The sequence below is a fragment of the Thermobia domestica genome, chromosome 4 (genome assembly GCF_964235325.1).
Source record: "Thermobia domestica chromosome 4, izTheDome1.hap1.1, whole genome shotgun sequence".
NCBI classification, from domain to species: domain Eukaryota; kingdom Metazoa; phylum Arthropoda; class Insecta; order Zygentoma; family Lepismatidae; genus Thermobia; species Thermobia domestica.
In genome coordinates, this window is record NC_137457.1 from 90,626,742 (window position 1) to 90,649,576 (window position 22,835).

The following is a 22,835-nucleotide window of genomic DNA, read 5'->3' on the forward strand; positions in this document are numbered from 1 at the left end:
CCCTCTTACTGACTGCCTATCAATGGATCCTTAGGGATCACTCCTTATTAGCTTCTCTGTCATCACTTTCTTTTCCTCTGAGAATCTCTCCAAACCATCCAGTGTTTATATAGATGTACAAGGATTTGTGTTGGGAAAATCATATGTGCGAGAATTAGGTGTAGCAACCCCAAATAACACCTTTCTATTTCATTGTCAGATTAACTAACCTCATCCATTAGAAATTCTATCAGAGACCAATCGTAAACGAATTCACTTTCAGACCACGCATGTTCATGGTTTGGAATGGTCCCATTCAGACTTGACTTCTCTCAATGCAGTAAAAAGAATGCTCTCCTCTATAATCACACCAAACAGCAACTTATACTGCAAAGGAAATAACAAAATTAAATGGCTCCTACAGCTATTTAACCTTAAAGCTGAAGATTTAGAAAATTTAGGATGCCTCGGCTATAAAGCCTTCCAGGCTCGCGTGAGCACTGTACATCACATTTACGAGTAAACTCCCCTCGATGTGCTTTAATCCAAAGCCAAGCTTTGTGTAATTGGTATGCTCATAAAAGCAGAGAGAGTAAACAGAAATATGAAAACCGCCTTTCTGAGTGCACATCTACTGAGTGGATTATTATGGAAATATCACCCTCAAATGATTGGGGATAAATAAACACAATATACTATAACAAGTGGAATAAGTGATTTAGTGCAACATTCAAACTTAAGGCTAGGTCTGCATGAAGTTCGAATTTAATTGGAAGCTAGGTCTAAATATACCTCACTTATATGCTAAGATGTAGGAAAGGTGTGTAACATGGGAAAATACAAGTACACAAAAGGGTACCCACACAATTTCATTATACAGTGATTACTTGCTTTTTTTTTCAGAAAATTAAGGAAACTAAACGCGGAACCTTATCTTTCCTGTAAGTATGAATGGCAAATCAACATTTGCAATTTTCGGCTCTCCATACTTTATGCAGCCTTCTTTAAATCTCCGCAAGGAAGCGGATAGAAGGAAAACCTTTTGCAATTGGCCCCTCATCTTTCTCTAAATCCTAATTTCCTGGCAATAATCGGCAACTTTCGTCCCGGTGAGTTCTTACTGCCGACTATACTACGTGCCAACCCAAATTGCGTTTTGATAGTACGTGACAACACCCAGGATATTCCCATAGAGGATGAACCTTGTTCGACCTATGCGCCATTCCAAATAGGTCCTAAACCTCTTCATCCTAAAGTTCATTTAGATCCCTTGTATGTTATTGACTTGTATAACACACATACTTATTTATGTAAACCCCCTTTAATTCCCAAGTATGCAATAGCGGGATCACGGTTGGAAACATTCACTACATTGCCTAAGGAAACTGGACAAAATTCAAAAGAGCTCGTTCGAGCTGGATTTTATTATACCAGAAATCATGATTTGGTCTTATGTTATTACTGTGGATTGGGATTATTTAACTGGAAGTCAATAATCCCTGGGTCGAACATTCTAGTTGTTCCCCAACATGTTACTACTTATTGCTACTAAAAGGAGCCGAATTTGTTCGTCAGGTCCATCAAGAATTGGGTTCCCACCCAAGGTCTAATTATTTTGGCTCGTACACAGGCGCTATGTCATACCCTCCAATTAAACTTGCCAATAAGAATTGACTAGTGAAAGAAATGAATCATATATAAACAACAAAAATCAAAATACGTTTAATGATCTCTCAGATAAGTTTAAATGCAAGGTATGTTACCAAAATGACCTCAATTTGTTGGCATTGCCTTGTAATTACCTAGCACTATGTACATCTTGTGCTGCATCGGTGAATCATTGTATCATAAGTAGACATCCCTTAATAGGATGTAGGAGAATATATTTGAACTAAAATGTACTGTTATTCGTTATTCGTTAAATTCAAACGTTAAATGTTAGTGTTTATATATCTCCAGACATAACATGAGTGAAGGAGTGATAAGCGACGTAGCGAGGCCATTCAAAGAAGAAAACGATCAGAAATTGACTCTTTACGACTCTAGGAAATTTCCATTTCATTGGACAATCATTTTAAGTAGGTATTTTATGCTGAACATTGTAAGTTATTACCCGAAATTCCTTCTTATAGCTTAACCGACTTTTCTCAAACCAAGAATATCATATCTTCCTCCAAATTCTGCTTTTTCTTTGAGCTTAAACCCTTACGGGTAGACAAAAATGATCTCCTTCCTTTTGGAGTCAGACTGGTTTCTTTGTCTCAGATTCCAACTCTATTTAAATGTTCCTCTTTATTCATGACCTTCATTTGTTATCTAATTGTCAGTAAAACCTTATCCTATAAATTCGCTTGTGTCGTTTTTACTGAGCTACATTATGATGAAGTTCAGTACCGTCTTGATTAACTCAGGAGAGAATTTGCACTAAAACACTTTATTCCACTAGCTACTAAGACAAATATACTCTACAGCTTGAAATTTTATGACCAACGTGCCCTCACTGTAGCCTCTCCCAAGAAGGCCCTTCTGCTTACGAGTGCTTTTGCACATACCGCTCTCAACTAGGTGAGGCGTCAGTCCTAAGAGCGACTTCCTTTTCTTAGACACATTGACTATTACCTGTACTCTGTTTTGTCTATTAGCATCAATCAACTATTGTCTATGCTAACGTAAATACTCGCTTCAATACTCTTTATTAATGTAAATATTATAAACATTCTCTTAGTAATCCCTTTATTATAGGTCATAATGTAGTTATGATGTTATTATTAGTAAATAGTTATATTATATTAATTTTGAGATACATAAAAGAGATTAGTAATGCATTTTATGTTTCAGGTTAATGTTGTTTTATCTTTAGAGTTTTAGAAGTAAAGTTATATAATTGTTAGATTTTTGAGTATATTCTATTAATATATATGAAATAGTTGTTTAATACTATTATATATTATTAGATTCACATAATCTTGAATAAATTTCATAACATTGTATAATTGATAGATTTGTTTGTGTAATTCTTATTATATTATGTATATGCAGTAGTTGTTTAGTGACACTGTCATTATTAGATTATTTTTTATTCTTGCACATTATCATTATATATTCTTGCACAAAATTCAATTAGTTATAATATGAATTCCTATTAAAATTAGGACATTATTTTTACTTATGTGAAATATATAGTGTTGATTTACATTGACATATTCATAGTGGAACACTATGTTTAATATTCTATGGAAGCTTGTTATTTAGTGCATGTTACTCCTATATTTTATCCCAAATTTATTCTAGTGCATATTATATATCGATACCCATTGAGTGTTAAATACACCATTGTAGGAATATAAGTCTATGAAAAACAAAACTCAACACCATACATGCAACATGCAGAAAACTTTTACGTTACATTATATATAACTTTACATTGGAGGGAAATTTGATAATCAAAGCAAAAGACCATGTCAGTACTTCAAGCTACAATTCCCATTAATTACTAATTCTTTATATACTGCAGGCTCCATGCATTTAAGTCCTGCTATAATGTGTAGGCGTTCATTGGTGAAAATCTGCAACCCTCTCTTCATCCACTTGGAACTCCTCCGTGGCTAAGCGGTTAGCGTACGCGCCTTTGGCGTGGGAGGCCCGGGTTCGATTCCCGGCGGGAGCTCATGTGGTTCGGATTCCACGTTAATCAGTAGGTCCACGTCTCATATAGCCTCGCTGTTGAAAGGGACGCTAAACTAAAATCAACTCAACTCATCCACTTGATAAGAGCAGGCGAGATGAATCAACAACATTCCCCCAGGGACATCCCTGCCAAACGGAGTGAATTAAAAATTACGTTTGAGTCAGGGTTGCTCCTAACGGAAGTTAACGGAAAACGACACAATGCCATCCGCTTCCATTCCGCTTCCAACACACACCAACAGTCCTTTAACTCATGCAGCATCTATAGGATGTAGTTTCTTACCTTCCACTACGGAGACTCGCGTACTTATGGTGTTACTATTCCCATTTGTACCGCCAGTGTCTGTACCAGTCAGTAGGTCAAACCTCCTTGTGTCCTCGTTAATGCCAATGACTGTTAATGAATGCATTCTTACTCTTCTAAGTTGCTGTTGTTTCATTCTAATCTTGTGTTCTGAGATCTTACCCATTAGTGTCCTTATCCTAATACTTTCATTAGATTTATCCTTATCGTATGGAAAAGTAGTTCGTAAAATGTAGTACATTTGTTCTAATCTAGTTATTTTCTTTACAGATAAAAGAATTGTTTTGCCATAGTTTGTAAGTATTATCGACTTTATCTAATATGTTATCCTCATATGTCGTCCAACAGACGACAATACCCTATTATCTGGAAAGTAAAATATGCGTTATTTAAAAAAAAATACATATATGTGACTTAAGCCAAACCAGCTAAATAAATAACTTAAATACCGATATATATAAATTATCTATAAATAGAGGCACAAGTTGACTCGCGACATTCCGGTTATAAACTATCCATGCAAACCATGCATAATGTGAATTGCTAAATGTTATACAATGCACACACTACACACATCAAAAATGTAATACAATAAATAGCTAAATACTATTACGATTAAAATCCTACATTATTCTGTGCATAAGCGGTCGAATTGGATGATCATTGGTTAATGTTCTTAGACATTACTTACCGGGTACCAGGGCGAAAATCCTTTATCGTAAGATAGACTAATCGGGCAATTACTTCCCTGCTATCTCACGACTGTGACAGATCAACGCCCAAGGAATGGTTTAGGTAGGAAATACAAGTAACAAGAAAAGTATAAGCAGCCACAGCGTTGTGTTGCATACCAGGTACCAGAGCGAAAATCCTTTATCGCAAGATAGACTAATAGGGCTATAACTTCCCTCCTATCTCGCGATTGGGACAGAAGCATAAGCAAAACAAAAACAAAAATATATCTAAGGATATTAAAAAAACTTAGAGTCTAATATTAAGCCTAAGATAAAACATGCAGAATTAAATACTACTACTATATACACTGTACCATTTTGATATTTGGTTACTACATGCAAACATTCTAATATAGAGTGACCTAAAAACACTCTGTTTTCTTCTACCTAAACTATCATATAATTTTATGCAACAATTTTGTAATGCAGAGTTAAAAGACCGGGAGGCATTATCACCACAATTTCCAACTAAGTCGCTATCAGCAGAGCAAGGACACACACAAATAAATATACAGAATGCATTTCAATACCTTTACATATGTAATTATTTAGATATACAGGTATAATACCAATAATAACAATGACGTTCTCATACTCATATAATACAAAAAATATTTTAATTATTCTTCTCTATTACCTTTCTATATTTGTATTTGCATTGTGCTGTCACAGAAGTTACTCATTATTAATTATAAAAAATCATTAATGGTTATTAATAGTTACTAATAGTTATTAATTATCTGGATTTGTTATTCATTAATTACTTTTACAAATATAACAGTGTAGTTGTTATTTAGGGCTGATAAAATTGTGAATTAATATTCTTTTACAATTGTCTTTTTCATGATTAACTCTGCCTACTGCTTGTGAGCTACCTCGTTTAAAAACGAAATGGAAGGAGAAACATCTCCATTGGTTAAAGTCTCAGATACTCTGAACCGTTATTGGAAACTGGATGACTATTTCTTCACGAGGATAATTTCACCCGTCAATACTTGTGGCATCCTTGGAGCACTATGGTATCACGATAATTATGTACTAATGTGTTATAATATTATTTGATGATTTGATAGAACTAAGAAAAATAGACTAAATAATGACTATTTATTTACCTGGGAAGCGACAGAACTTCTCCTTACCGCTAGACGCGCTTTTGTTTCTCCCGTATGTGTTTCCACAACGACTACTTGCTATTTTAGATTTTCTTCTGTTACTATTGCAAATTCGTTGTTTTACTGATTGTCAAATTCATTGTTAAAATTACAAATTTACTCCTAATTTCAGTATGCATCTCTATTATCACTGTTCCACTGCTCAAATTTTACGCTGCTCGTTATATACGTGATGTGTTCGATGATTGCCACGGTTAGAATACTTGGAGAACAATATTATATTACTATACAAATCAAACGCTCATCCGGACAACACCCGTCCGAATATCCACTCATACATTGCATGAATTGCAACGAATAGAATGTCAGATTCCGCGTTTTTAGCCCATACTAGGCAAAATGGTTTTACTTGCTAACATTCGTCAGAAGTGAGAATTTCCATCTCAACATTTTCTCTATTATACCGATAACGCACATAAAAAGATTGGAGGAATATAAAGTTGTGGAAATACTTAACACTCTCCCCTGGTTTAAATTCACACTTAAGGATGGATATACTGATCTGCTTTCTTCGCTGCATTAACACAAGTTTCCTGTAATATCTTTTTAATGCGTAAACAGGAAGCCTATATCAACCCACTGTGGTCTATCCAAGGCGAGACTCAGAGTACTTGTTAAACTAATCTTTTCTCTGCTGTAAACCAGCTATGCATGAATATCACAATTAAAAGTTATTTTTTTTATTTTAACCAAAATTCCATGTACCTATTCAGTCGCCGTCACCCCAGTGGAATTGCGAACCACTGGATACGTTGGTTCAAAATCTGTATTAAGAATTCGGTCAATTTCTCGAATGCAAGTAATCGTCGGTTCGATTCCCTTCAGCTACAAACCGACAACCTAGAATCCTCTTTCTTCGCTCCAATGTGTACACAAAGAAAATGATAAGAGAACGCAAAGAGGATTACCCCTAATTTTGGATCTACTTATGACGAAAAAGGGTACCAACAAAATTTTAATTTCATGACATATAGACTCAAGGCAGCGACTACATATCAACACAATATTAAACTTCTATTCGCCTTGTTTTGTTTTGTCATGAATAAAATAATATAACCTAAAATAAAAAGTAAATTTAATTCCCAAATTGTAGAATTAAAAGATTGCAAAATACAGACGACAGTGTGACGGTAGTCCAACCTTGAATCTTCATGAACTTAAATATTGGGATTTCATTATAACAAATTAACAAATCAATGGTGGTCAATAATAGTAATTCAGCCCTCTTAGATATGTCGAGTCTTTATGTAACCATATCTCTATATCGCTATGTAACCACAGATATCTCTTTTTAAACCCAATTAATTGCTGATGTTAATAACCACTCACTGGGGGTGACTAATTTGTAAATATCCACTCATCACCTTTGTAAATGGCATCATAAGGTTGATCTGCTACGTGATCTACTATGAACTATGTATTGGTATATCTTCCATTCCATTCATGTTTAGAATTTTGTTCTTCATGAACATAATAAAATTTGTTGTAAATCGATTTTCAAATGTCACTCAAATAGAAACCCATATTGGCGTCAGTCTCTTAACCCATTGTTGATGCTTCGCTTACTTCACTTAATCACTTAATAATAATATTGATATCAAAATGTGTCATTAAGATGTAATAAAATATTACAAACTATGTTCTACCCCTGAGTGTACAACATTTATTGCTAATTACGACGATAATTATTTCTTACTTACTTTATGAGTTGTTCAAATTTTAAAGGGACCCTATTTCGTTGTGTGTGGGATAATAAACATATCACTAGATTGTAAACATTAACATGTGTAACCATACAATCAAAATTACCATTGGTAACTCAACTGTACTAAAGGAACTGAGTTCGAATCTAAGATAGTTCACATTATGAAATTCTCGCTAGGATAACATTCTGAACGGTATGTGTTGCTGTTTACTAATCGAATTCACTCTGTCATATTTTTGCATATAACAAACTCCAATACTAATATACGTCATATACTTTATGCTATGTTATTGAACCTTTTCTAATGAATCTTTGGAGATGAGGACTGTTAGCTGTTATGAACATTCTGCGCATTATGACGATTGTTGTAATGTTAAATTATTGCAATTGTAGTATGTTAAACTGTTATTGATTTTAATACTTTAATGTAGTACCCGATTAACACCTGTGAGCATGGAGTTTACTCTTACATGATCACCTTAGTTTTTCCATTTAGCAGTGCCATGAGATGGTACTAGAATTATGAGGAAACACCATCCTCGTTTGTTGTAAACGATATCTGATTATTCTCCGGTAATCGGTAGAATTTAAATGGTCTCAAACGATGATGAATTGCAACTATGCTGACAACAGGCTCATAGTTATGTGCATGATTGAATTAATCATTATATATTCCCTTTTGCAAAAATTTCTATTTTTTTATGTTTCTCTTCAACGAGGCTCACTCAAAAAGTAATTTCCATGTTCCAACTCTAACGCTGACTTCCTGGTAATTTTCGAGATCTAAAATTATGAAGCAGTGGGAGTGTGACGCTGAGTCCAAAATATCGTTACCTCGCTCTTTATTAGAAAGAATTGAAAATGTTAATTTGGATTAATAGGCATTTTAGTAGACAGTTTTCTTCTCTTGGCTTGTCACAAGCTTGCAACAGAGAGAGGAAATACGCAAAACTTCTGAAGGTGACTGATGTTACTTTTACTGCTCAATTTTCGTAGTAAGTTTACTTGTTAAAGGATATACGTAATCACCATACAGGATACCAATGCTTAATCACGATTTGGACAATGTGACAGCGCATTAATGTGCGGAAATTTGTCAAACAGTTAAGGATCTATGGATAAGCCTAGAAATCATGCCATTGAATTCTTCCGGCTGTGACTGCTCACTCCGTCCACGTGTGTACATGTGTGTCATGCCATGTATCCTGGGTGTGGTAGTTTGACCAATCAAAATGCAAAAGAGCAATAGGTTTCTATATTTAATGATCTCACGCAAAAGGATGAGCTGACTAGTACGAGCTTGGGTGTGTCCCTCGAAATTAATAAGAAAGGGACCTCAAGATCTCAAAAGAGAGATTCGAGCTCGGCATTCATCAACGGAACGTCGGTTGAGAGTTATCAGAGTCATCATCAAAGTTTCTCAGAGTTACGAGACTACAGCAAGGTATGTATGAGCACTTATTGCATCAGTAATTTCATGATTAGAGATGTCGTGCAGTACTTTAAAATGTTATGTGTACCCACAGTAAAACTTTCAAGATTAAGATCTGTTGTCGCATACTTGCATTTTATCATTCATCTCCAATAACGTAATTACCTGAATAATTTATCTGCTGAATCAATCTATACTAATTTATCAGACTATAGAATACACTATCAAATAATATGAATTACTCCTTATGTTGTATATTACCAGACTAAGCACGTAATAAATCTTAAACATTTAAAGAAGTTATGTTGTTATTCCCCTTGATTAATCCACTTTTCCCATGAAAACCATGGTGTAATTTAGCTATAATACTTTTGTGACAATCGCGTAAATATAGCGTGAGCAGTAATCTAAATGATGTGGAATTTAACGAGCTAAGTAAGCAGAAAGAGACCTGCACCATCGTCACAAATGGTGCAATTTTTTTAAAGTTAAATGTTAAATGAAGAACACCACATATCTCACGCCTTTTGGTCTGGAATATTGAACAGTTTTTGCATCTTTGCCATGCCTTGAAGCTGGTTTGAAGAAATACATTTTGTCAGACAGAGAAGACTTAGCAGTGAGAAGTAGAAACAAATCAATATTCTGACCAACAATAACGGTTTTCTTTATCTATGGCTACTGCGACAAGGAAGCTGCATCAGATTCTGCTTGATAAATGTCTGTGTTTCATTCTCGTCAGTGACTTGTGGTGAAGAGTTTAGATTTATAGATGTTGTCTTAGCAGTTTTTCTTTGCTGTTCAAGGGTTATGGTGGGATTGGTTTGATAACCACCAAACACGATAATACCTCCCTGATCCTCCATAATGTGATTTTATATAAGAAATATAGCTTTTGAAAATATTATTATAAATTTTATGTCTGAGTCACACCACACAAAGAAGTAAGTAACCACCATCAACAACGAGATAACAGTCTTCGGGAAAATATGACCTATCCGTAGATTTAAAACATTTAAAAAGCCTTTCTATTTTATCTTAATGATACATTATCAAATAAGGATTGTGGTTTTGGTGCAAGCTCGTACTTGAAGCACCTTCTCAGTTCCTGAGGATCATTAACAACAACAATTATCTTGCTAAAAAGTCATTTCACTCTATCCTTCATATAAGTAATAACACAATGGACAAAATATCAATAGATGTGCTCTCAAGAATCGAGGGAAAGCATGACTTGACATAAAGTGGGGGATTGTGTTTTTAGCATACACACTTAATCACAATACCTTAATTTTGCTGCCTCTCATGATATAACGTATCGAACCTAAGAAACTCATTAGTAAATCCACCGTCTTCTTTAGCCTAACCGGCATAACCGTGGGACGTTAAACGTAAAGATTTCATTTCATTTCATTTCATTTCATTAGTAAATCCAAGCCACCCAATCGTACACTGCCTGTTAAAAGTGTGCTCCCAACCTCCGCTGACGTTATAATTTCACATGCTTTTACAAAAAGGGGTTGGTCGAAAGTAACAATATACGATTTGTTCTTAACAATTCACTGTTCATTTCGATATTTTCTACCTCCACATCATTTAAGCAAGATGTAACTGGTTTCTTGTAATGCACAATTTTTATACGGCTCAGTTAAAGGTTTATTTTCTTTCTCACATTTCGGATATTAGGCGATAGAGCTGATGCCGCTTGAGTTGGTGTTTTGCACTTTATGCCACCAAGGTGGCAATCTCCGCTGATCATAGTCCTTACCATCTAGACTACTCGTATTTCCATCTGTATTTTCTGAATGAAATAACTTTTATCGTAAACTGAATGAAAGAACTTTCCTTTCTGTCAGGATGGGCAATTTCACTTTCACAGTTTTATTCATGTCTATTTACAATATTCTGATCTTATTTCCACGCAGTGTTGCCTCAGCAATTTTTCAAACAGCAATAAAAGCAATAATTCAAAAAGACAGAATTTTTACAGTTAACTTTCAGAAAATTCCCTCCAGTACTTACTTATATTAAACACTTTAAACAACAACTACACACCAATTCAATACCCATTTCATTTTCATTCGAAAGATGAGTAACTCATTTATAGCTGCAGGTGAAATGGCGAAAAAAAACTCTTCGCGAAACGTTCTTATAAAGTTCTTTACGCAGTTCAGACAAACACATATATAAGAACTGCAAATTGCTATTCCCTTTTGTTTCGTCGGAATGATGTGTAACTTTCAGAGTATATTTATTACATATTAGTGTAGTTGTACAATAATTATGTGTATGAGTTCAATGCACTGTTGCCATGTTACAGCTGCAAATATACAAAAAGGGAATTTTAGGCAATAAATCGTAAATGGTTCCCGCCATTACTTTCCTTTAATATTTAGTACGGAAAATTTCTATATGTCATATGGAAGCTAATTTTATTGTTTTCTAACGGGGAACAATTTTTACCAATTGACCAATTACAGTGCTTCCTATATTATTTTAAACCTAAACCTGCGAGTTCCTTCACAAATATTGGGCGTTCCACCATTTTCCAAGATCGCTGCTTGAGCACAAGTTATATTTTTGGGAACTTTATTTATTTTGTCTCTTAAAGATATATATATACACAGTCCCTTGCTGTATGATTTTTTTCTAAACCTTCATTTTTGAAGGTATAATGACTGGACTATTCGTTTTCTTATCATTTGTGCATGAAACGATCGATTGAGTGATATACAACCCCTACATACAACTACGTGATGTTGAAATATATAACTTGTAGGGTTTCGTGCTTTACTTTTTCAAAAATTTCAGTAATTCCAGTGTACCCATAAAAATGTAATAAAGAACAAGTGTCCATTTTTCAATATTCAATTAGAACTGAACATTTTGCACAAATTTGGAACCGACCAATGAAAACGGCACGTTTCTACACTTGTGGATTCAAGATCTCATTGTCGAAAGGACTAGAGACAAGCATATGAACTTTTCTGCGAGGACAAAGATATGCGCGTAAGTCTAGTATTTTAATATAGGCCCTTCAGATAATAATTGGAATATTTTTATTTTCGACTGGTATCTTCTAATATTCGCAATATTGAAATCTTTGAACTTATATTTTTCACGCGTTTGAAAAAAAAATTATCATTACTAGTAAAATTAACATAATACAAACATATTTAAATTTTCAATTTCTCCGTAAAGAAATAAAAAAACGGATTGTTACCAACACGTTTAAAACTTCCGGAAAATTTTACAACACTAGTTAGACACACTTGTACTTTGAAAAACATTAAATCCCACACAGTTTGCTTCCTGTGCTGTTTTAACAATCTGCCCAGCGTACGAACTGCGACATTTGAAATGAAGTGGGTGGCGCCCAACCCCTGGACGTTTGGACGTCGTTTTCCCTGAGTTTGGCCATTTGTTAAATATACTCACCACAGGTCTCCTCGAACACCTGACAGGTTCTGCAGTTTCCCAAATTCTCGTGCCAAGTGTTTCTGAGTGAGTACTTTCTTGAAAATAATAGTAACATTATAGAAAGATTTTCAATATATTCGAGTCTTGTCGAGCTGAGATTTTTACTAGCTGTCTCGACTCGAAAATTCGACTAGAGAAATAGTTTGTCTCGACTTGTATCGAATTTTACAAAGTCGAGTCGAATTGAGATTCGAGACATGTCTGGACTCATGCGCATCCCTAGATTGATGTCAAAGAATTCAGCAGAAATAGCGAACAACTGAACTAAAGAACAATATACAAAAAAATCAAAATATTTTCCCAATTATCTAATCGTAATTTCGTAATTCAAAATCTAAAACATTACGAAATCTAAAACATTTCGTAATTCGGAAAGGTCTGTAACCAGATGATTATATTGACACAATTGAAAAATTAGAAGAAACGAAACTACCGCCAAAAGAAATGTTCTTTAATAAGCTTCCGAAACTCATTTAAGTGATCAAGAGTGTGAGCATGCTTAAAACTTTTGGAAACCTTGCCGAATATACCAAATTTGTAAAAAAAAAAAAAAATGGGTGTGTTAGTATTAGTTGATGTATTGGAAAACTTTTAGGACGTATGCATAAAAGCTTATGGTTTTGACCCTTCTTGGAATTTCACTGCTCCTGGCTTATCCTGGGATTCAATGTTAAAGATGACAAAAATCAATCTAGAAGTGCTGATGGATTATGATAAAATATTAATATTGATAATAGAGATAGGTGTAAAAGGTGGAATCTCGCAATGAAGTAAAAGGTATGTAAAAGCAAATAACAAAAAATGGAAAGCCATAATAAGGATGAATGTTCAAAGTATCTGGCACATTTAGATGCCCATTTATGCTATTTGGCTATGAGTAAAAAATGCCCTATAAAGAGTTTAAGTTAGTTAATCTTTACCTAGACATAATGAATTATCCAGATGATTCTGAGGTAGGTTATATATTAGAAGTTGATTTAGAATTCCCGAAGTATCTACATAATAAGCACATAGATCTACTATTAGCTCCAGAAAACACGTGCTCACCAGGATCAAAGTAATCAACATTATTAACTACACTTTATAACAAAGTAAGGTACGTTATTCACTATGGAAATTTAAAACGGTATGTCAGTTAGGATGAGATTAAATGAGGTTTATAGAGTATTCTCACTCAAACAATCAGATTTGATAAAGTAATATATATAGATTTAAATTTAAATATGAAAACGAATGGGAAGGATGATTTAGAGAAGGATTTTTACACATTAATGAATAATAGCGTATTCGGGAAGACGATGGGAAATATTAGAAAGAGACCATGTATTAGCTTAGAATGTGACCCAAACGAGGTAGGGAATTAATAGCGAAATCAAACTTTGATTACAGAACAATAGTTGCTGAAGATGAAGAAAGAGACAATAATAATGTACGGTTTCCATTACAACACTATGAAACCTAAATATGAATAGACTTACGTTACATGGATACTGATAGTTTTATATATGAGATAGAAAGAGATAACTTCTACAAAGACTTAAAAAGAATGGTTAATCTATTTGGTATAATGGGATAAGAAAAACGAAAAAAAATATGGAGCGCCACTAATAAATAAAAAAATATTATTCAAAATGAAAAATTAAAACAATGGTAAATTAATGACCGAATTTATTGGACTACTATCTAAGATGTATGCCCTTAGAATAGATAATAAAGAAAAGTAAAAAAGCATAAGGAATAACTAAATGTGTAGTAGCAAAAGAATTGAAGTTTGATGATTAGAAGAAAACTCTATTCGATAATATTAAAACCCTATAAAGATACAAATCTTATTCATTGTCATAAGCAGGTTGTATATGATATAGCTGTTAATAAGTTAGCGTTAGACGTGAGTGATCATAAAAAATATATACTGCAGGATGGTGCAAATACTTTAGCTTGGGTTAACATAGGATAGAATATAAGTATATGTAGTTGGAGATATAATTTTATTATAGTTCTTAGATGTACGTTAGGTACAATTTATTTATTTATTTATTTATTGAACAAATTCCCAGATATAGCTGTAGATTTAATTGTAGTTGTAGATACTGAAGTATAATTTATGGACGTAACCATAAAATATTGTGGATTTTGGACAACATATCTAAAGTACTGAAATGACGATTGGCTCCGAAGTTATACGCACTTACGGGTGGTAAGGACGGGGTGCTGTATAAGGAAAATGTAGACTTTGCTTGTGGGCGTTTACCGGCACATGTAAAATTAGTAGAATTTGAACGATATTATTTTCGCGATCGCTGTTATCAACGGTAAAACTTTGATCGACACTAACTATTAAATTTGTGACTTCTACTGCGGCCGGGGATCAGCGGGGATGTGGGATTCCGAGACATATAGAACTAATCCAAATGACCGATATTAATGTCAAATCCATAATTTTCGCGGTAGCTGAAATCAATGGTGTAACTTCCATTAGCGATGACTTTAAAACTCAGGCACAATTGTATGCGCGTCGGAAGTCAACTGCGGGGGGGGATAGACCTAGACAAGTAAAAATAATTGGAAACTACAGATTTTTGTGTGAAATCCATAGTTATGTCTACATTTTTGTTTTTTTCTGTTTAGTAATGGACGGTTTTATTGTGTTTAGAACATGTTAGTTGATGGTTGTATTAAGTATAAACCGTATTTACTGTTTAAGTCATACAAATGGAAACACATCTAGGTTCCCCGATATGCAGTTACAAATCCTATGCAGTTAATAGATCCTTTTTAGAAATGTTTAATTATTCTTTTATTGATCAGTTTGTTTACATAGTTATTTATCAGACCCGTGCGATGAACGGGCATAACAGGTTATATATAATAAAGTGCATTTATGTATATGTGTATGTGTTCCAACATAATGATGATATGTCTACAGCGAAACGATAGATATTAGTATAGGATATATTGTTTTATATGGCTTAGGTAAATAGTGCCACTTTCAATCAAGTTTATGTCCAATTAAGCTCTAATTAGAACCCAGGGTGAGTATATAGGGACAAAAGAATATCGGAATCGATCGATATTAGTGCAGAATCGAAAGTTTTCAGCGTTGGAAAATTTAATGTTTGCAGTTGTAATGGCAAATGTGACTAAATTTACTTAAAATGGTGGTAATACCCCCTTAGCCATCCTAGGAGAAATGGGAGAGGCTGTCATCAAAATGTTAAAGAAGATTGATATTAAAGTCGAGTCAATAATTATAGCTGTCGCTTAGATAAAGAAAGGCACTTCAGATAACATCTTAATTAAACCACCATAAGTAACCTGAAGGAGTGTGTGAGATTATGGTATGTAAAAGTAAATAAAATGGCCAATAATAGCATCAAAATCATAGCTTTCGGGTACACAAGTTCACTGGAAGTAGTTCTGATGACTTTTAAGTTCAAGTTCAACTTCTAGTGAGAGTAAGATACCCTAGCACATCTACTAAATAGAGTCGAAGGAAGTAACATAACGAATGATTCAAAACGAGTGATATTATTGTACAGATTATAGTTTCGGGATCTCCGAAATACATAACAACACTTGTGGTGTCACTTATACATTTAGTCATATCAGCTTGATTTTAAATTAACACGGGCAGCATCGAAGGCCTTGTCCTCATAGCTCTACATATTTTAATGTATATTTATATATGTATATCCCAGCGTATCTCCGGAATATCTAGAGTAACTTTTACCAAACGTAGTACATACATTACTTTACTTTCACATTACTTTCACTCTAAGAAAAAAATATCGTCGTAGTAAGATATCCCAACGGGTGGGAGTTGGGAAGAATGGCATGTAAAAATAATGTAAAACCTCTAATCGTAGTGTGCTATCCATAGTTTTCTGGGTCATTGAGATGAATACTGATTACCCAATGCCATTTACGTAAAATTTCATCTTCATCTTCACAGGAGGAGAAGCTGGGAGTTCTGAAAAACGAAATGTCAAACATGACTGAAATATTTATTGTATTTATAGTTTTCAGGGTCGAGAAAGCGTTTCTAAGAACTTTTATCATGTGCCCATGAACACAAAGAATGAAAAATATTAAATACTCTCGTGAATTTTGAGATGTTTCATCCCTGAACACGTGTTTAGAACTAACTCAAGAACAAAAACAAGAAACTAATCAATGCACAGAAACAAGTCCTATGACCAACACGTAAATGGAATTTCCAATAACAATCATTCTAGGTTATATAAACAATCCCAAGGTGATCATTTTAAAGAAAAAGAGAAAACATATTTTCCTTTATATCGAAAACAAGGCTAAAACTAGTACTTTCCAAAAAATACTCTTCGTATCAGTATAAAAACTAGCATTTCGAACGATAGAGGGTCATTTGATCGACGTTCACTAGAAGTGCAGTTCGTGAATTTTCGATCTACCTCGTTGGTAATTACCGTCTTCCAGTACCAGCAAGAAGTCTCCATCGAAGCCGATGACTCTTGAGAGACTCTATGGTTTCTGAGTATGCTGAGTACTTGTCATCGTTGCATGACAAACTATAGTGCAGAAGGGACAGCATGACACATGAGAACACAAGAGAGTTATCAATAACAGACTTATTGATAAATGATCTCACCCATTATACTGTCCGATTCAATTGTTGTAAATTTGTAAATAACGTTTACATTATTTCTATTGTTTTAATTTTAGATGATGGATATGTTCCTTTAATAAATGTGTCATTATACATTTGCTGGCTTGCTTCTTGAAAGATAGTATTTTTTTCTGCATTCCCTTATTTTTATATAACGTGACAATTAAGCAATTAACAGCATCACTTTTCTTTGGAAGGAAGATTGTATCCAGTTCAAGAAGGCCTTTTATAAATTATATCAATTTCCCACCGTGAAAAGAAATGACCATCTCAACTACTATATGTATCAAGCCAACCTTCGCAATCGAGAAAAAAACTGTGTAGATGTATCTTTCGTCTTTTAAATTAAATAAGACATATTAAAATCAGAGGTGGAATTGGTCCTGGCTCAAATGGGTCAATATTTGCAATGGATTATTTGATCGTGGTTCAACAGGACGTGCTACAGTGCGAAACATCACTCACCGTGACTCATGCTGACCAACTGAAACATTTCCACCCACTGAACCATTCTGCTCAGTGCAATGCAGACATCATCATCTGAACATTGGCGGATTTGTCTACGTTTTACTTTGAAGACCTTTAATTTTCTGACCGTTATTGTTGGTCAGAATATTGATTTGTTTCTACTTCTCACTGCTAAGTCTTCTCTGTCTGACAAAATGTATTTCTTCAAACCAGTTTCAAGGCATGGCAAAGATGCAAAAACTGTTCAATATTCCAGACCAAAAGGCGTGAGATATGTCGTGTTCTTCATTTAGATTATCTTATTTCTGGATGTGATGCCACTTCAGGCCTCTACAACAAAGTAAAGAAAAGCTCTAAATATTCTTTAGGACGTTTGCGATCTTCGGTCGACTTTAAATGCTTTCAATCTGGCTTCGACTTCGAAAGATGAAATTGCTTCAGCAGGATGAAGGTTCTACTTCAGGTGTATGGTTTAGGAAGAGTGAGAACCTCGGTAATTTGAAGTATTAAATGTACAGTAATTAATAACCAAACAAGTATATCGAGTATTCTATGCTTTTATCGACCAGTAATGCGACTTCGCAACACTCATAGTGGGTCTATTTACGAATCCAACATTGGATGGGGAACATGCTGGACTAAAAATTATGGAGATGGATGATCAAGAATCCCGTGACTTTAAAAAAAAAATGCACCATTTGTGACGATGGCGCAGGTCTCTTTCTGTTTACTTAGCTCTTTAAATACCACATCATTTAGATTACTGCTCACGCTATAATTTAGCGATTGTCACAAAAGTATTATAGCTCGTGGGGGCAGAGAGCCGGACGCCGAAGAAGGGGGCACGAAATTCGGCGGAAGTGTGTTACTCATGTTAGGAAACTGCATGTGCATATGTATAACATGGAAGGAAAGACGTAATAAAAAGTGCTCAAAATCATGGAAAAGCAGGGTTTGCCTTTGAAAATTGTTTTGAGCTTCGCGCTAATCATGGTGGCGCTTAGCAACTAGTTTGCTGACCTCACTTACAGATTTCGTTGTATACAATCACCCCAGGCGCTGATTTTCCATAGCACGGCAATTTTCACTATAAACAAGTAATTGATTCTACTATTATAGAAACAGCTATGTTAAAAATCTCAAAAGTTTATTATACAACATAAATTATAACGGGTCTGTGGCAAGAGGATGATATAAAAGCGGCTCGTGATAGGAATTAGGTTTTGAACCACTTAGCTAGAGTAATTTAATCATATTTCCGATAGTCTGAAAAGAGTACTGTCTGGTTTAGCTATGGGAGGAGTATACATATGAAAGATTGCTAGAAAATGACTGATACTTGTGACGAGTTCATAGTTTTCGGGGGTGCATAGGTAAATAGTGAGACTTTTCATTTCGCTTATCTCCGATTAAAGCCCATTAGTAGGGATGGACAAGAGCGACTTTTCTTTGACACTTGACTGGAAACAGACATCATTAAGACCTACTCTAGAACTCGGGTCAAAAAATTTGGTCCAACTCAGCTCGGATTAGGGTCGAGTTCCGAGTTGAGTCGAACTACAAGGAGCCATATCCTGTGCGTAGTTCTACCTAGACAATACACAGACAATATAATTATTATATTATCAGTGATACTACTACGACTACAACTTATTTTATTATTATTATTTTTATTATTATAACAACACCGTGTATAAACATGAAAGATATACCGTTTGTATAGGAATACTAAAAGATACTTGACTGCCGACGTCTTTAGTCATGAAGTCTAGAAGGCAAGGACATCATTCAATACCACAAGTTGTATGCGTCGTTCCACAATTATCGACCTCTCGAAAAAAAAAAATAATGGCCCCCCAGCGACAAACCACGGGGGACCAGTTCCATTTTGACAATTTTACCGCCAGCGGAAGAGACAAGACTTAACGCCAACAAACCACAAAATTACTCCCCCAAAATATGTTCAATTGCCTATATGCATTATTTGTTTATCTTCAGGTGACTGTACCAAACACTAAAAGAAAATACGCTGAGGTAGACGAGAACCTTCAACCTTATGTTTACTAGGGCGAACTCTTCTGATTTCTCCACGGAAATGATGAAGGAATCCTCTCTTGTAGAAGTTTACATTATTGACGTCTTAATTTAGTCAATAAGGCAAATCCCTCAACCCGAGTTATATGAGTGATACCGTGAACCGTTTCAGATTTATTGCTTTCTGGTGGGGTACTACCTATCTCCAAATTTCAGCAAAATCACCGAAGCGCAGTTTCAAAAACTCTTCTCTTTAATATAACGGTAACTCTGGAACCGTAAACCCAGGGATTTACGTTTTGCTTTACATTTTACTTGGCAATACTCAGCGCTGCCATCTACACGTCCTTGGTCGGCTGTCAATTGCTTTGATTACTATGCACACATTCCGTTTCGACACATTCAGTTTTGCATATAGAACGTTGTAGGGACACTCAGTGATCAGTATAAAGTTAGTGTAAGTTTACCTTCACGAATACGTCTTTAATTTCCACAGTAGTATGCGTGCTTTCGTGTATTGTTCGCAGGCATTTATTTATAATGGATGAACTAAAAACTAAGCAATATATTTTCAATGAGTTACTACGTTCTTCCGTGCCCGCTAAACCACAGAAATTTGAGGGTACGTCTGAAAGTGAAAATGAAGGAGACCTTTTGAAAGAAAATAATATTACGCCATACGCCTTTTACCTGGTGCCTCAGAAACTGAGTGCGTTCCTAGTTCAAATGATCCAGAAGAGGATGATGAAAATACAGAAACATCGCGTTGGAGAAAAAGGATTAGGCGATCCTGTCAATCGGAAAGTTGGAAGATGCAGTATCAGTCCAGGAAACAAGGATTACAAAATCACCATCCTATGTGCTGTGAAATGAAATACAATCTTTTACTTAACAATATTGTATGTATGGAATGTCACAATATCTTTACTTATCTTATGGATTGGGTATAAACTAAGGAATCATTTGGGTATAGTACAATCGTTTTGGTACCAACCCCTCAGAAGCAACATTGTCACACGACATAGCAGAAGTAGTTTCATATACTATTTTGTCTCTCGTCAAATTCGCGGTGTTTTAATGTAATATATATTTGTTGTTGTAAACATTTGTGTCCCATTCTTGCACAGATGAAGTCGCAAAATAATGTAGAATCGGAGAACGCAGGAGACACATTCTCAGTAAGATCATTAGCTACCCCTGTAACTACCACTAGAACCGCGAGGCGAGGAATTAACTCGTCAGCCAGTGTGGCTACAATTGTGATATGACTAGTAATTGGGCTTTGTGTTATCTATCATTATATTCAATCATTATCTATTCCTACGTTAGCGCATTGCGGATTGTCTATTGTTCCATTTGATTCACCTATTCTCTATGAATCAGCGGTAGTAATTCTCACAAAATTCAACTATCCACCATCCATCACGGAGCAATATCAATTTGTAAATTTCGATCAAAATATCTGAAACCATATCAGCCAGGACCCCTCTACGGGATACTTCTTTCATACAATCACACGATTGCACACTAAGCGACTGTTTTGACAAAGGATAATTTGGATTATATTTATAAGAGGATATTTCAATATTCAGAAGAACCATGGTTTTTTCAGATATCCAATCGGCAGTTGAAATCGGAAATTGAATTTGAGAAATTGTTAGTTGTTTGCCAGCGAAGAATGATCCATCCGCAATTAATTAACTGAATTGTCTTTTGTAGTCAGGAAATTCAACTTCGTTTAAAACAAAAAGGAAAAACCCCTAAAAATAATACAATCGGCCCCCGCTTCTATTTATAATTATCCATTGGCTGAATGTCTTATATCAACTCAATATGATATGTTAGGAATAAAGCTCCCGGTTACTGATTTATCTGCTAACGACAGTGCATAATCCTTTCCCCTCTTGCTTTTAGGCGACATTATCAAATTTGTCATTTAGATGTACTATTATTGTTCATTGTGTATCGACAGTTCACTAATCAAATCCCTTATACTACTTGCAATAACCACACTGATCTATTATGTCTCCTAACCACCCCACCTGTTCATATGTTACAATATATGGAGTGTATTAATGCCCAATTAAGTGGAAGAACAAAGGATATTGATAAATTCTGTAAATGTAAATGCTTTAATCATTCAAAGGATATGTCGATTTCTTATATAAACTTCACCACAATACCTCTTTTCATAGCTGAAAAACAAAATTTCACTATTTCATGACCAACGGTATATATCCCGTTACACTCCACTCCTAAGGTAGGCGCAGTATTTGTACGTTCAGGCTGTGACTGCAAATTAATATATAAAAACACCACCCTGACTTCTAAATTTCCGTGACTCTCTTTGAAAACATTAGTGGCCAAAGTTTCGTATATAGTTCCATCATCCTGGTTAAAGTATAAACCGGATAAAGTTCCAACCCTAATAACAAATTGTGAAGTGTCTGAGGAATTGGAAAGTAACCATAGTGGCCATATACATAATGAAATCTTAGGATGTATCATAACTTTAATCGTGGGATTCATTATCAATATTATATTAGGTTGTCTTTTATTTGTATCTGCTTTATATTATATTATCGTAAATTCGTAATATTATATTATCGTAAATTATGTTATCGTATGTCACGGAGGATACATTGAGGACACCTGTGTCTGCACCACTATTATAGAGTGCCTCTCAGAGGTCGGAGTGCGTCCCCATTATACTATAGCACAACAGTTATTGATGGGTAAATTCCCGGGAATATATTGTTTGGGGGAATATTCCCTGGGAATATTCCCGGGAAGATTCCCAAAATAGGAATTTATCCGGGAATTTATGTTCAATCAGAAAGAATATTGCATTATATTACTCTATTATGATTTCAAAGTGGAATTAATGTTTATATCACAGCATATGATTACTGTTGTTCACAGAGAAATTCTTTAAAATATATATTCTGTACGGTACTATGTTACTTTATTAACACTTTATTATATTTAGAGACTACCCATAAATGTATATTTATTTACAATATGTTCTGTCAATTAAATATGTGTGAAGAAATATATATTGTAACAGTTTAAATTTATATGTAAGTGAATTTGCTCAACTTGACTCAATTACTGATATAATAAAGACATTAAATTTATAAATGTTATAAATCAATTAGATTGGGTAAATGCTAGAAGATACATGTCTCACCAATT